Consider the following 14,986-nt stretch of genomic DNA (forward strand, 5'->3'; position numbering starts at 1 on the left):
TTACCACCCGGCAAAATAGCGGAAAGGATAGAAGACAGATTAAGTTGTGAGATAGTACGAGTAAAGGCTAGTTATTAGACGTGTCTATTTGACTTCAGTCATAATTATACGGATGACCTCGAAAATATTTTATTTTAATAATTTCTGATGTTAGAATAAATGATTAAATATATTAAGATATATTATAGTAAAAAACATTATTAGTAGCGATTTTAAATTATAATTCTCTAAGTTTATTTAATTATAAAAATAACTCAACTTAAATATTTGACTAAACTAAATAGGTATGTTCAGTCCGAAAACAATTGTTGTATGTGGAGTTGGCGTAATTGTTAGAGACGTTGTCTATTGATAATAAGACTGGGGTGCAATTCACACCAAGGGTAAAATTTTTGTTTTACTCAATCAAAAATAATAGAAAATATGATACATATTAGGTAACAAGTTTTCGAAAAACTCATTATTTACAATTTATTCTTATTCCAATTTTATAAAATAGAAATACAAAATATTTCAAATTCAATTCCAGTTTTACAGTCTTCAGTTGTGAATGGAAAATAATCCATTGAAGACTGTTTAATGTCAAATCCATCACTAAATTCTCAGTGTTAATATCAATTCCTCTGTACAGGTAATGATTTTCAAAACAATTGACGACATTGGAATGGATGCGCGTGAACAGCTACCTGCTTTATAGCTAACCAAATCATCAAGCCTTCAAGTTATCAAATAATAACACATCGAGAAGTGTTTTTTACGGTAAACAGAATCTTTTTATTGAAAAACCAATTCGTGAAAAGGATTTTAACGGTCGAGGAAAAAGTGCAAATTGTTGTCTGGCACGTGAATGGATTATCAGACAACATGATTAGACAACAATTTGTAAATATGTTTCCAAATAGGCCGGCTCCAGCACGATCAACAATTCAGTCTATTATACGTAATTTTTTTACTTATGGATCCGTGTTCGATCCAAGAGGAGTTCGCAGACGAAGGTAGGTAAATCCAGATTTGGAACTAAGGGACACTTTGATTTGTGCAAGTATTGAGCAAAATCCTACCCAATCAACACCTCGTCTCGGAGAACAATGTGGAATTCCAAGATTTAGAGTAGTTGAAATTTTGTAAAGACATCGATACCGTCCCTATAAACTTCATAAATCCAACGAACAATTTCCTGGGGATCAATATAGACGTTTAGAATTTTGTCAAACTGCAATGGAAATGTCACATCAAGATGAACATTTTTTAGAGAACGTTTTGTTCACCGATGAATGTACGTTTTCATTGCATGGCCGTCACAATTCAATCAATGCTAGGTATTGATCTCGAGGAAATCCTCGTCAGATTTATGTCGCTCGTACCCAGCGTCTTCGAAAAGTAAATGTTTGGGGAGGCATAATAGGGAATCATGTCATTGGTCCATTTTTTATAGACGGTATGTTGACTGGGCGGAAATACTTGGAACTTCTGCAAAATGAAATTGTCCTAGCCCTTTGTAATTTACCAATACATTTCGATTCCATATGGTTTCAACACGATGGTTGTCCTGCACATAATTCTCGCATCGTCAGTGAATATCTTAGTGCGACTTTTCCTAATCGATTGATTAGTGGCCACGGATATTTTTTTATTTTTGTAGAATTTTTACTTATTTAAACATTCTTTAAAAGTTTTTACTTTATTTTCGAAAGTACGACGATACTGTTTTGTCAATAAGATTTTTTGTTTTAACTTTAGTTTTTGTTTAGTTTTGTTTAGTGATTCAAAGCAAAACGATCTTTGCATAATTTCAAATTATTAAAAAAAGGTTGAGGTTCAAGTGAGCTCCGTGGTGAAGTGGACACCGATATACGGAGCTCACTTGACCATTCCATAATATTGGCTCTGTCGATTCGTTAAGATGTATAGTTTCATAATTTTTAAAAATTTGGTAGAGTCCATAAGTACCCCTGTATCATAAATGTATATCGCTTAGTTCACGTGTATATATTATAGGGGTCGTTCAGATCTTTTTCACTGTATATTGGAACCATAAGTATATCGGTTTAAGTAAGCTCTGATAGTTTGGCAACTATGCGATTAAGCCGTATATTTTCAGCGTATATTCTAAACGGTTCATACGGACTCCTTAGTCCTTATTTTGTTATCATTCATACGCATTACAGTATGTAATAGATATGTATACTACCAAATACCTGTTTTTGATAGGTACGTGCTTTTCTAAAAATAGCTTTATAGATACAAAAGGATTTCGTTACCAAGTTGGATGTTTTTTTCATATGCGGAAGTTTCCTAATGCATTTTTTTAACGTTAGTATGTCTTTATACGTTATATTTAAGAATCCAATTAAGATGAACTTGTTTTATTTCATCCATCTATTGTTTTACGATATCTTGTAGCTTCTTTATTATTTTATTTCTGGTTTTGTTTGTATACTACATATAATTCTGGATAGGTTATCTTAAAATAAATATTTAAGTGCTAAAATAGATATTTTTGTGTAAAAATGGATAGTAGTCCGCAAAAAAGGGAAGAATGCTTAATTTATTTAGCCAGAATATATCACTTTACCAATATTACATACTTCTGAATGGTAAGGTAATTTAGGGGTAATATGTAATCAATATAAGTGGAGTTACTGTCAAATTTGCAATGATCTTTATAAGCAATAGTTTACTGACTGTATTTTACATGTTCAGTTTCAATAATTAAACCTTGTCCCTTCAGAAAAGAGCAATTTAAATGGCAAAGTCAACTAAGAAGGTGTGAAGAATCTTCTACCACCCAACATTAACACAAGTTAACCGGTGTTTGCAGGCAAGAGTCCTCTCGAGGGTTCAGATGGCGAGGAAGAGCTTATTTTTTTTTGTATATCTTGCACATATGTTGATCTGGCCAGTTTTTTCTCGATTTTAGTCATAAAATGGGCTTATATTCGTGGAGTACATGTTGCAAATCTAGATTTTGTTTCTTTCCTTCTTTAGCTACTTATCTTCGGATATTAGGTGTCTTGGTAGCTACGATATTGTAGAGCTTATGTATGGATGTGAGTCTTAATATTCGCTGAATTTGGATGACTAATTTATAGCTAAATCTACGTGTTAAGTATGTGTTGGTGTCATTCATACTGGCAAGGTATATTCGGCAGCAGAAGCATAGAATGCAAGCGTTTACGTTTTAAGGGTGGAAGGATGTGCTTCTCATTTTTAGCTGACAAGTTTGCGAAGAATATTATTTCTGGTTCTCAGTGTGCCTTTTAGTTTTAAACAAAGTTCTGTCAATGACTAAGTGTAATACAAACTATCTTCAAGGTCTTTATAGCAAGTCCAGAGTATAAGGATTTCATGACACTATTGGATGTTCAGATTTGTGAAAACGTCTCTGTTAGGGGCATTAAAGTAGCACACCTGAGTTTTTCCAGGGTTTGGCTTAAAATTGATTTATAGTCTATTTTTATTGTGTTTAAGGCATGACTTAGATTTTTCTCCACTTCAGCAACAAAAGTTTTTGGTTGTGCAATAATAGATGTATCGAATATATAATAAGTCCTAGTATTTACTGGTATGGGTTGATGGTTTGTGTACATGTTATACAGTGTAGGTGCCATTACGCTACCCCAAAGGAGACCGTTCTTCTGCGTTCTCCATTTGCTATTCTCACCATTGAGAAATACCAAAAATCTTCTGTTATGTAGGCATACGCTAGTAAAACAAGTAAGTTTATTACCTAAGGAGATATCATATAGATTTTGAAAAAATGCCCTCTTATTTAAGAGGTCGTAAGCTGCAAATTGCTGCTTAGATTGACAAATACCACTCCTCATACCTGATATCTTTCGTACCCATCTTGGCTGTGTTGGGCAAGATTTAGTATTTGTGACGTACATGATCTTCCCTGTCTATAGCAACTTTTGTCTTTTAATTTGAGTTTTTCTTCTGTTTTACCTTTTGAGAAGTATTTTCTAAAGCTGACAAAATAAATATATTGACCGATAGCTTTTGTGGTCATTGGAGTTTTTGCCAAGTTTAAGCAAGGCAACAACTTTGTCTTTGCTTTGTTTGTCTGCAGACTTTGGATGTCAGTAATTGTTGTATTTTTGGTCCAAATTTTATAATAAGCTTTGTGCTCAGATCTTCAGTCAGTACCGTACTATTCTTTATTATATACGTAGATAGTGGATCCAAGCTCAACATCGTTAAAAGGTTCCTTCAGCTGACTGGTTTTGTCCTCTCTCATTTTAAGTTTTTCTTTGCTTATTTGCCGGCAGAGATAGCACTTTCACATTTATTATGTGATTTTCAGCGATCAGCTTAATACCAAATACCCTAGGTTTTGCCATCTATATATTTTCTGCACTAGAAATACGTCACATTTGTGCTAAGCGCATATGTCTGATAAGGTTAAGTAAAGTAAAGTGTCTTTATCTCTAGATATGCTCTTAATATTTATAGACATAATTAGAATAATTGATCCTATAAAGGACCGATTTTTATATGGAGTCTCTTTGTGAAAAGTAAATGAATTTGTAATATAGGTCACAACTCATATATGAATGATAAGGACCTAAACGGTTAAAATAAGTGCACAGAATTTTAACTAAATATATCGGCGCCATTGTTCCGGAGATGGATTTATCCCAGAGATTAAAGGTTACATGTATATTTCAGGTTCTACTTACGTATTTTCATTACTAAAAAGGTATATTTAAAATAAAGGCCTTAAGATATCTTTAGATTCTATGGAAATTAGAATCTATGGAAATTAGCAAATTAAAAAATACAGACATAATTCTGAATGACCAACTTGAGACAAACAGCTGTCTCAAGTATTGTATATATTGTAAAGGTCATCGTTATAGTATAGTCAGAACGCGGTCGAAAGTCGGTAGGTAGTCCCACTATTCCTAAATCTGACCATATGTTACCTCCCCCGTTGATTCGTGGACGTCCTAAGGGCATTTTTTCTCTCGGGGCATTCTCCCAGTTTAACTTGGCAATGCAGTTATTAGAAAGCCTTTGGATATAGCCAGCGTAACTTTGGCGTTGAGATTTAGTTTCTTGTATGACGTTGCTATCTTTATATATCTGTTTGACCTTGGCATTAGTTCCGGTTCGGTATTGGTTAGTATTCGGACCTTTGTAAGTTGGAAAATAATTCTGATGACTTTTTATGATGATTTGTATTAGACTTCTGGATTTAAAGGTGTTATGTGGGTTAGCTACCTGAATATTCCATTTTATTTCTTATGTGACAGCGTTATCTACGAAACCTAAAACGCTGCAATCTTTCAAAATTATATGGGTTTGTTGTTACGTTATGCCCTACTCTACGTCCTCTCTCTTGTATGTTAAAGAAAATTTATTTAGTTTTCTCATTACTTACTATCAGACCGTTTTTTGCTGCTAATAGCATTATTTTATAGCATTCTAATATTTAATCTATGAATAAAATCCGGATAGCAAATAGATATTTTTCACTTTCTCGGAGAAATAATATTCTAACATACAAAATCCTATTAAATTGCCAAAACCTTTCTTGCATATTATATTTACTTATGAGGGACAGCAGCAATATCAGTACCATAATAAGGCGTATAGTCCTGGACTGGCTAATCGTTGGATAATTGGAAGCATGAGTGTAGCAGTTTTAATGTTTTCGGGACTGCTACCTGGTATCGGGGAGCAGAGATATCAGTACCAAGTTAGTGCATATAGGAACTGTTGCTTGAACTTTATTATTATTAAACAGCACTATATTTCCTAGTAAAATCGTCATGACTTTACAGTAAGACAAATTTTCGAACGTTGGTTATGGAAACATCGTATACATACCACCGGATTCCCTAGGTCGACATTCAGCAAAATCCTTTTAATAATGATACGGGAGTAAAAATATAAATATCTGGGAGCTTACATCAACAAAAAATTAGATCCAGACTAAGAAATCAGGGTACGAATAGAAATGGCAAGGGCAGGGTTCTTAAAATTCAAGCAATTGTTCTGTGACAAAAATCTGAATACTGCGCTAAGACTGAGTTTGTTGAATGTTACGTCTGGTCTCAACTATTGTACGAAGTAGAAATATATACGGTAAAAGCGCAAATAGTTAAGAAGCTTCAAGCCTTTGCATTTTGGATATACCGAAGAATGTTGAGAATTCCATGGATAGCCAGGGTCACCAATGAGGAAGTGCTGAGAAGGATGGGTCGAGACAAAAAATTGTTGAGAACAATAAAAGTACGCAGGACTGCATACCTGAGACACATACTAAGGAATATAAAGTCTTCTGCAGCCCATCATGCAGGGTAGAGTCGATGGCAAAAAGGGAATAGGTAGAAAGAGGAAGTCATGGCTGCGAAATATTGGACTGGACAAACATGACTGTGGACGAATTATTCCACGTTGCAAAAGACAGAGATACTTTTAGAAATGTGGTCGCTAACCTCCGTTAATGGGGACGGCATAGGAAAAAGAAGAATGATACGCTGAACAAAAAAAACAGAGATGAAGATAGGCGCCAAGAAACTCTGTGGCGCCAAATTTTCAAAAATTTAATAAACAGCTTACTAAAATAGAAATAACGTCTATTTAAAATGCAATCCATTAATGGTTCAAGGTACAAAGTAGTCCTAGCATCTGCTAATGATATTGATCTTATAAGAAACTCTCTTTCGTCCGCAAACGACATCTTCAACAAAGTGAAGAGAGCACGAAAAATGTTTCACTTAAAATCAACAAAATAAAAACCAAATACAAGCAAATCAACAGAAGAAAGAAATTCAATACATCTAGATAAAATATTAAAGTCAACAACTATAATTTCGAAAGTATGGAACACTTTAAATATCTTAGATTAATAATCACAGTTATGATTAATAATAATGTGACTAAAGAAATACAGAGCATAATTCACTTCAGACCTATTTTAATACATGGATGCGAATCATGGACAATGACTAAAACAAATAAGGAAGAACTCCGAATATTTGAAAGAAAAATAATAAGAATAAAATAATAAAACTTTTTTAACCTCATTATCATATTGCTACAAATCCGTATAGAATAAGAACACATACTAAATAAAGAAAGCTCTTATAACTATATTGTTTAGGAAAATAAATCGCTTAAGGTAGATCGGACACATGCATAGACGCCAAGATGTTAAACTTGGTTAAAAACCGTAAACTAATTTTGAAACCAAATTCAAGTATAATTCAAGCAAATTCAGTATTTTGCTTTAATCTGTGCCTTCTAAGAATTGCAAGGAAAAACAGACGTTGATAAAGATGTTATTAGACATAGGGAATCTAAAAATTGCATTCCACAACATATCTCCTCAACTAAACAAAAATCCTTAACGAATAGGTTTCTAGTACTCGTACAGAGTATATCGGAATAAAAGGAAAAAGACAGTTAAGCAAGAAGAAAAGTGCAAGCATTTACGTTTTAAGGGTGAAAGGATGTGCGCCCCATTTTTAGCTGACAAGCTTGCGGAGCATACTATTTCTGGTCCTTAGTTTGCCTTTTAGTTTTAAACAAGATTCTATGATTGACAACGTGCGACATAACCAAGGTATTTATAGGAAATTCAGAGTTCAAGGATTTCATCACACTATTGAATGTTCAGTTTTGTGAAAGCGCCTATGTTGGGAAAATTGAAGCGCTAGTAAAAGATTTTCGGGGTTTGGCTTAAAATTAAATCGTAGTTTATTTTTATTATATTTAAGGCACCTATTAGATTTTTTTCCACTGCATCAACAAAAGTTTTTGGTTGTGCAATGTATCGTCTACATGAAAATCCTAGTATCTACTGGTATCTGTTGATCATTTGTGTAAATTTAATACAGTGTAGGTGCCATTACGCTACCCCAAGCGAGACCGTTTGTCTGCATTCTCCATCTTATTATTGAATGATACGAAAAATCTTCTGTTCTGTAGATATACGCGGATAAAACGATGTTTAAAGTTTGTCATACAGTTTTGGAGAAATGTCCTCTAATTTAATATGTCGTAAGTGGCATTTAGATTGACAAATACCACCCTTGATACCTGATATCTTTATAAGGTTAGTAGTTTATAAGGTAAGAATATTTAAAGTTGAAAATAATGATAGCTTGTAAAAGCGACAAAGTATTTTTTAAAACAATAAGACCGAACATATTATATTATGTAATAATTGTAATAGATATGTTGGCTAGAATCAAATTACCATAAAGTCACCCAAATATTTTATCTGAGTAATGACTCACTACTGATTGCTACGTTACGTTATACGATACATTTATCGTTAAAAGCGAAATTAGGTGTTATGCCTCCTTATGATTTTCGTATCTGTTATAAGTGTATCCATGTGTATATGTGTATCTAAAGTATAGTAGGATAATATTGAATTCCCTACATTTAAAAATCGAAATATTGAAATTAGACAGTAAAAAATTATAATTTTAAGATTGATTTATAAATTATTATAATTTAAAGTTTACTACTTTATGAAACAAATAGTGTACATCATAAACTGTAGCAATCGAAACATCGGAACGTACATTTATATAATAAATTTTTCAGTGTCAATGCATTAAAAAAATACTAATAAATAAAAATGGACACTGACTTGCCTTTTCCAAGCTTATAACAGGCACTAACTTAAGTTTAAAAATAATTAAAGCAAGTAATATAAATTACCACCATAAAATATTTAACTACATTAACCAAGTATTTGTGAAATTTCGGGATGACTAAATTGATTGATATTTAAATAAATTTTAAGTTCCAAAACTTACCTGCTGTAAAATTTAAAAATCTACGACTAATCAAATTATTGGCAACATCGGAGGAGTTTAGTTGTGTACGCGAAAAAATATATAGGGATCCTAAAAGTGTTTTAACCTACCCAGATAATAATGTACACGGTGTATATTCTCCTGGAGTTAGTATAATACCGTGTTAGTGGGTGTTAGTATAATACCCCCAAAGGGTGGGTAAATGTAACAAGGAAAACGAAAAAGCGAGAGATGGCTCCCTGGAGAACGCGAGTGGGCCCCTATACAGCCCACCGGCGGGACCGGAAGCCATCTCTCTCAGCTTTTCATGGATAAAGGCATCCAAGTACTACAACATTATATCCACGTTATTCACTAAATGCTATCTATTATATTTACATATTTATATACTTTATTTATTTAAAAATTTTATATATACACACATTTCTTATTTTATTTATATATTTTATCTATCTTATTTTATTTATACATATTATATTTATAAACTTTTTATTTATACACTAATTTTATCTATACTTATTTATTTTTTTATCCTAGTCTATAAGAATTTTAATTTTAATATAAGACTCGAATCCACTGCGGAAGCGACCTCAGGGAACTGAACCATAATGAACCCCAAAGATCAACCTGGTATAAGGATTTTGCAGGTGAACGTAGGCAGGGCGCGCTGAGCGCACGACCTCATCTACGCAAAAGCCTGCAAGCTAAATATAGATCTGCTCATCGTACCCGAACCTAACAAAAAGATAACGGCATGCGGTGGGTGGATACAAGACCAGGGGAAAAATGTAGCGGTGCTCATTAAAAATAGGGATGTCGGAGTGCAGAGCATTGTCAGAGGAGGAAATCATTTACTCATTAGGTTGAGGGATTTTAGCCTCCTGACATGCTATGTATCTCCAAACATCCCTATGATGAGATACGAAACAATCGTTAATGAAATAATGGGTGCCGCTATAAACGAAAAAAAAAATACTGATCGCCTGGGACATAAATGCGAAGTCCAGACAATGTGGTTCCCCCATAAACGACAAAAAGGGGGAACTCTGGAATGAATGGATAGCCCAGGCTGGCCTCCAAGTGCTGAACAAGAATCAGCCAACCTTCGTACGGGAGGCCAGCCAATCACACATTGACATCACATTCGCGAGCGAAGGGCTATCCAGGAAGGTGTACGGGTGGGATGTACTCGACGATCAGCTCTTCACCTACCACCGATATATACAATTTGAGGTAAAGGTTAAAGGGGGTAATAAAGCGGTCGATAGGTACAGCAAAATCATATTTCAATAAAAACAAGTACCTATCGGAGGTCAGAAAAATAAATGAAGATGAGATTTCTGACCTTGGCCAACTTCGAACAGCTCTACAAAATGCGGCAAAATTGGCTACCGAGAAGAAGAAACATGGAAAAAAATCCCCCTATTGGTGGACAGATGAGATAGAAGATCTACGGGAGAGATGCCTCAGAGCTCGAAGGAATTATACGAGAAGATAAAAGCACTCGACGATGATATATGGGGTGATGCATACAAAATCAGAATGAAGACCTTAAAGATAATGGCCCCATATAGACTCGACGAAGACCAGCGGATGAGATCAGCTGAACTCCTCTTTCCCACCAAGGACATACTAGATTTCACCAAGGTTTTCCCAACCATGATAGAGGAGTTCACAGAAGAGGAGGTGAAAACCGCTGGTCAGGATAAGAAGACAGGGAAAGCTCCCGGCCCTGACAGGCTGCCACCAGAGGCAATAAATATAATAGCAACTGAGAAACCAGGTTTGATCAGAAGAATATTTAATGATCTACTGCAGAAACAAGAGTTTCCCCAGGACTTGAAGGAGGCGAACTTGGTTCGCCTAAAGCCCTAAAGCCCTAAAGCCCGGGAAACCCCCTGATTCACCGACCTCTTATCGGCCAATATGCCTTCTGGACTGCCTTGGTAAGTTCTACGAAAGACTTATCAAGAAGAGGCTGGAAGGCATGTTGGAAGATGAGAGAGTCTTATCCAACCAACAGTACGGATTTAGGAAAGGCAGATCGACAATCGACGCCGCGACCTGGATAAGGAACGCGGCCAAATCAAGAAAGAAAAGATGGGTGGTTCTTGTTCTGTTGGACATAAGAAATGCTTTTAATTCAGCAAACTGGGGCCTCATAGTAGACCGAGTAGTCGAAAGCGGGGCTCCGGAATATATGTCCAATATAATAAAGGACTACCTTTCGGAACGATCCGTATGTATATCCAAGAAGAAAAAGAAACAAATGACCGCGGGAGTACCCCAGTGGTCAGTCCTGGGACCCTTACTCTGGAACATGTTAATACAATGGGGTACTAGAAATTCACAAGCAGAGACAAGGAGTCAAAGCGATAGCATACGCAGACGATCTAGCCCTATTGGTTGAGGATGATAAGAATTGGGGCATAACAGAAAAGGTAAATAAAGCAATAAACACGACCGCGGCGTGGATTGAGAAGAACGACTTAAAATTAGCAGTAGACAAAACAGAGATAATAATTCTGAGAGGACCAAGGAAAAGGGATGACTTGGTTTTCAAATATCAAGGCTCCGAAATAAGACCCCAAAGGACAGTCAAGTATCTCGGTATTACTTTCGACGACCGACTTACCTTTGGGCAGCACATACAAGAAGCATGTCGAAAGGCGAAAGGGAGGACCTCAGCATTGAACAAATTATTGCCAAACATAGGAGGGCCCGGATCTCAGAAGAGATCAGTTATGTTACAATCAATATTATCGATCATCTTATACGGGGCCCCCGTGTGGCACGAGGTCCTCCAGATGAAGAAATATAAGGACATGCTCTCTAGGGCTCAAAGGAAACCTCTGATCAGGATGTACAGCGCGTACAGAACTGTATCTACCATTGCCTTACAGGTAGTGGCTGGTTCTGCACATCCTGGCCAGGGAAAGAGCCCGAATGTATCAGAGGGGCAACGGGGCGGTTGGTTCAGGGCCACAAGAAAGAGCCAGAAGCTTGGAGATGTGGCAGAGGGAATGGGCAGCCGAAGTCGAAAAGGCGGCCTAGACGAGGTCCCTGGTCCCGGATGTAGTGAGGTGGTACGGGTGTCGGCATCGGCGCGTCAACTACTACTTCACGCAGTTTCTGACGGGGCACGGATCGTTTCGGAAATACACCCACAGAATCTGTAGGTCCGGAGACGATCTATGTCCTGAGTGTGGAGTGGTGGACGATACGCAGCATGTTGTTTTCGACTGCCGTGCATACCACACGGGGCGAAACGAACTACAGCTGAGCCTGGGATCTCCACTAGGCGAGCCTCACGAGCTGATCGATAAAGCCATCGACAGCAAGCACGATTTCGAACTGATCATTGCCTTTGTTACAAAAACCATAAAGCACAAGGAAGAGAAAGAGAGGCGGCTGCAGATGGATTGACCGCTATATTTATTTACTGTTTTAAAAATGTGTGTTATTTATTTACTTATTTTATTGCATTTTATTTATTGAAGTTACTTTCGTTTTTACTATATCTTATCTATACCAATTTTAGCTGTTGTTTTTATTTTTATTTTATCTACATTACTTTTAACTTATTTTTTTATCTATTTTTATTTATTAATTTATTTATTTTATTTCATTGTCGGGGCCGCGGGACATGGGATGGGAAAAGACTTTTTACATCCAATCCCGTCGGATGTCCCGATACCCCGAAAATTAGTGAATGAGGGTATGAATGCGGAACTGAATTGATGAAAGTACGAATGAATGGTGTTACTGTTAATTGCCAACTGGTTCTACTCGTTAGTTTCAAAGCTCCGTTCTAAAACGGTATTATATTAACTCCAGTAGAATATACACCGTGTATACTATTATCTGAGTAGCGCTTTATGTAGACTCCGACCAACATGTAGGATTAAGTGGACTCCACAACAGGATTAACCATTTTTGGGATCCGTATTTACCATTTTGCGTACACTTCTAAACTCCTGCGATGTTGCCAGTAATTGTATTAGTAGTAGATTTTCAAATTTTACAGCAGGTACATTTTGGAACTTGAAATTTATTTAAATATCCATCAATTTAGTCATGGAGGAGTTTCAGGACTATTTGGCTAATGTAGTTAAATATAAATTGTTAACCGACACTAAACTTTATTTTACTTTTTAGTTTTAATAAACAAGGCGGTAATTTATATTACCCGCTTTATATATTTTCAAACATAAGAAAGTGTCTATTATAAACTTGGAAAAGTTAAGTTTCTATTTTTATTAATTATTTTTTGTTAAAATGCATTGGCACTGAAACATTTCCATAAATGTACGTACATCGAATAGAGTAATCGTGTAACAGTTTATGAAAGTAGAAGCCCCTTCGGTAGGATTATAATGTTTGTTACCCTATTAATTAAAGAAAAGTCTGTACAACAGGGAGGTCTTTGTAATTTTTCGATTACTGCAGTTTATGACATACAATATTTGTTTCATAGCGTAGTTGAATTTAAACTACAATAATTTATAAATCAATGTTTAATAACATAATTTTTTACTGTCTAATTCCAATAGATATATCGATTTTTAATTAAAATATTTAATGAATTAAAGTGGCGTAGAGATTTTCACTAAAAATTTAATTTTAAAGCTATTATTGGGATCCGGCCCTGAATGTCAGGCATGAAAGTCGACTTAATTTTAAGCTCCACAACTTTTATAGTTTTTAATAGAAAAAGTATAAATTTAAATAATTAAAAGTGATATATCAAAGAAGTTTACAGTGATTTGTTAAGTGCCGTAAGTACTTCTTTCCAGTTAATCATAGTTTGATTATAAATATCACTTTTAAGCATCAATAACATATTCTCATCAATAATTGTAGTTACAAATTAACCAAAAAACTAGTTGTACTCTTATCGTTATTTAGCTAATTTGGTAATTACCAGCCGATCAACTAGTTTTAAAATAAACAGAGTCGGACTTTATTTGATTTAATCTATATATAAAATAAAGTCCTGTTAAAATCGCATATAGAGGATTCATCATGTCCGTAACATCAGATGGAAGTTCCAATGTAATTAACTCTGTACCACAACATACCAACACAGTTAAATCCTACTCAAAAGTTCTAAGCCAACATACATATCCTAGTCCTGAACAAGCGATTGTTTTCTCTTCAAAGGATGGATTACGCCCACAGGACTACCTCATACCACTAGGAGCACTTATACATCCCAAAAACATCTTATTTTCTTTAAGGCTGTCCAATAATCGAGTATGCATGTATCTAGCGAGCAAAGAAATTGTGGATAACTTTATGCAGGTATATGATGGTATAATACTAATAAATGATTAACCAGTTCAAGCTAGAAAATATATTACTCCAGCGGATAGGTTAGTTCTATCGAATGTATGCCCCTCAATTCCCCATGATAATCTTATTCACGAATTAGAAAACCTAGGTCTCAAGCCAATGTCATCAATGACCTTTTATCAACCCTGTTAATTTTTATCAACCCTGTTATAAATCCTTTACCAGAATATTTTTTGATTAATTACGATAACAAATCTTATCGAATTTTCTTATCGCAAGATAATCAGCTATGCTTTAACTGCAAACAGCAAGGTCATAATGCTAATAATTGTAAAAATCCCACAAACTCTCAACAAACACCCACACCTCAAACTATTTCAACATCGTTAAATACTCCTTCACAAATGGACACCATACAAAAACTTCCCAATCAGCAATCTACTTCCTTAACAAACAGTACAAATCCTGAACATGTCGAACCAAAAGCATCCTCAGTTACCAATACCATTACATCTCCAGAAAGTAACAGCGCTGTATCACTAGATATTACTCAACAGACAAGCCGTAAGCGTGATGTAGATGAAATTCTATCACCTTCACCAACATATACACCAGCTCTGTCAGAAAAAGATAAACAAACAGACATAAATTTTAGGAAACCGACACAAAAACCCAACAAAAAATCCAAGAAAAGTTCTGATACTGACCTAAAAACAATAATAAATGAACATTCACCACCATATATCCTTAATCACGACCAATTTATAGATCTGTTAGAAAACGCACCAGGTTCTCCAAATATTATCACCACTATAACTAATTATACACATGATTTTACTGGATTACTAGGAATGATTAGTAACTTATATGCTCACATTACAGATAGATCTCTTAAAATCAAATGTACC

General features: G+C 35.2%; 1 protein-coding gene across 3 annotated transcripts in view; it reads left to right on the forward strand.

Moving 5' to 3' along the window:
* LOC140434724 (uncharacterized) overlaps positions 1 to 14,986 on the forward strand; it is an 814,516-nt gene that overhangs the window by 728,778 nt on the left and 70,752 nt on the right. The window lies entirely within an intron of this gene.

This window comes from Diabrotica undecimpunctata, chromosome 2 (assembly GCF_040954645.1).
Source record: "Diabrotica undecimpunctata isolate CICGRU chromosome 2, icDiaUnde3, whole genome shotgun sequence".
Taxonomy (NCBI): domain Eukaryota; kingdom Metazoa; phylum Arthropoda; class Insecta; order Coleoptera; family Chrysomelidae; genus Diabrotica; species Diabrotica undecimpunctata.